Source organism: Tachypleus tridentatus, chromosome 13 (genome assembly GCF_004210375.1).
Source record: "Tachypleus tridentatus isolate NWPU-2018 chromosome 13, ASM421037v1, whole genome shotgun sequence".
Taxonomy (NCBI): Eukaryota; Metazoa; Arthropoda; class Merostomata; order Xiphosura; family Limulidae; genus Tachypleus; species Tachypleus tridentatus.
Genome location: NC_134837.1, coordinates 61,717,938 through 61,720,425, shown reverse-complemented (window position 1 = coordinate 61,720,425; position 2,488 = coordinate 61,717,938).

Here is a 2,488-nt window from a genome sequence, read left to right as displayed (position 1 = left end):
TTCCACGAAGCTAAATAAAAACGAAACCAAAACCAAAACCAAATTAGGTACCATAAAAAATATACTTTTGATCAATATATAATGCTTGCTGTTTTGTTTGTTTCGCCCAAACCTAGCTGTTCATAACTTTGGGCAGATAGAGTTTAAGAATTTAAATATTACTCTCACACAAATGAAGGGCACAAGTTTGCGTCAACTACATACGATCCATAGATTGAATCAGACATGTTAGCGACTTGCCTACAACCTGCTCAATGCTAGTTGTATGCGATTCAAAGACACATGCAAGGAACTTATGTTTGCGAGTTTTTACGAAATTGTAAAAGTGACTCAACAGTTATTCTGTGGATATATTGTTGTTGTTTTTTGTTTTTACTTTGCGCAAATCTATACGAGGACTATCTGCGCTAGCCGTCCCTTATTTTGCAGCGTAAGACTAGAGGAAAGGCAATTAATCATCACCACCCACCGCCAACTATTGGAATACCTTTTACATAACGCTCTCACGACTGAAAGGATAAGCATGTTTGGTGCGACGGGGTTCGAACCGACGACCCTCAGGTTACGAGTCGAACACCTTAACCCACCTGGCCATGCCAGGCCTCTGTGGAGACAAATAAAGACGTAAGCTAAAACCACGTGTGTTTCATTTTGATCGTGAGAGGAAACTTTTGTTACGGAATAATAATATATATGATATATTATATACACACACATATTTAGCTAATAAAACGAATAGATAATATAGGCAAAAAACGTCTAAAATACGTCACTAACGTGAATTGATTCCAGGGCCAGAAGAGAACGAAGCGAATCAGTATAAATAGTGCAATTTGAGTACTGCTTAACTTGTATGTGATCCAAGGCAAGAGAAATAGCGTACAGTTCAGCAGTGAACACAGTGCAGAGGGGATTCTGCGTGCTACCACCAAACCATGGCAGAGCTCACACAGTCACCTGATTTTGAATCATCTGTATAAATAGGGATGGAAGGATGGTTTGAAAGACGTTCAGTAAATAACAGACAGTATTTTCAATCGGGAGTATCGGCTTTTCTCAGATGATTTAAAGATAACCCACATTCTGGGACTAAAATATGCTACGGTGGGATGGGTAACCAGTGGATACACCAATGTTCTCCAAAGACAGACCCAATTAATCCAACTGACGTCTTTCCCACCTAGCACATGCACGGGCCTGCTGGAAAGTGATATGGTGCAAAATTGTGGAATACCTAAGAAAAATATCCCAGGCCCGTTTTTGAGCCTTCCATGTCATGTGGCAGGCAAGATTCCGCCATGGACGAAGATATCCTGGAAAATGTGTTGAGGTTCTAGGAATACATTGAGCAGCTGTCTGTATAATACAATCAGTTACTGCTGTCACACAGTCGTCTATTGGTGGCTTAGAGACGACGGCAGGATCAAGTTCTGCGAGAGCAGTGAAAGAGGGTCAGTTTACTTGATCCAAGTTGATCAATATCAGCACTTTCCCAGACGGGATGATGTCCGTTAAAGTCCCCCAGGAATAAAAAGGGAGACAGCAACTGTTCAATGAGAGCATCAAGGTCCGATTGATCATAGATCTCTCCAGGCAACAGGTAGAGAGGTTTGTACCATCAACAAACAGTGATGGTACGACCCAAGGAAACACGAATGACTACAGCCTCCAAAGACGTGTCGAGTGGCAAAGACAGGGGCGGGCCCCCCTCCATCACACAGCCTGTCATTTCTGTACAAAGAAAACCGCCGAAAGGTTACTGTATCGGCAGGTTTCAGAAATGTTTCCTATAAGGAAAGACGCACAGGATGGTAGGAAGCAATCAAGAGCTTTGATGTCATCGAGATTAGAATGTAAACCTCGACAGTTCTATTGTATCAAAGTGGCCATTTTTATTAATGTGTAGGTGAATTGGGTGAAAAGCACTTCTGTTTACAACCACGTCTTTTTTCTTTATTGTCTTTATTCGAGGGATCCTGCCCGAGGTCGACTGGGAAGGTTTTTGCTGTTGGAATAGGATTCCAGCGACTGAGAACGTGAACGAATGACCATTTTGCATCTTGGGCTGGGAGAAGAGATACCCGAGGAAATTTCTGCACCCAGAACCAAAGGAAATTGATCTTGGAGTTTGCTGAAATGTATTTTAGGGACAGAGATGGGTGTTGAAGTTGATTCATCAACTTTTTTAACCATGGAGGTCGAAAGATTTTCATTTGGTTGGAGAATGGTTTTTTGGAAGCACAGAAAAATCCGTCTGCACTCCCACTGTAGTATTCGAACGAAGTGCAACAGCATAGTCCGAGATAAAGGTGGTGGACAGCAACTCTCGAGCCTCAGGGTAAGTAATGTTTTGAATCGTTTTCAAATGCTTTACCTCTTTTTCTTCAAACCATTTAGGGCAAGAACAAAAGTGGGACAGGTGAGAGCCATTGCAATAGACGCAAGGAGGATCCGTTTCACACTCATAGGCATCGTGGTCCTTGCCACT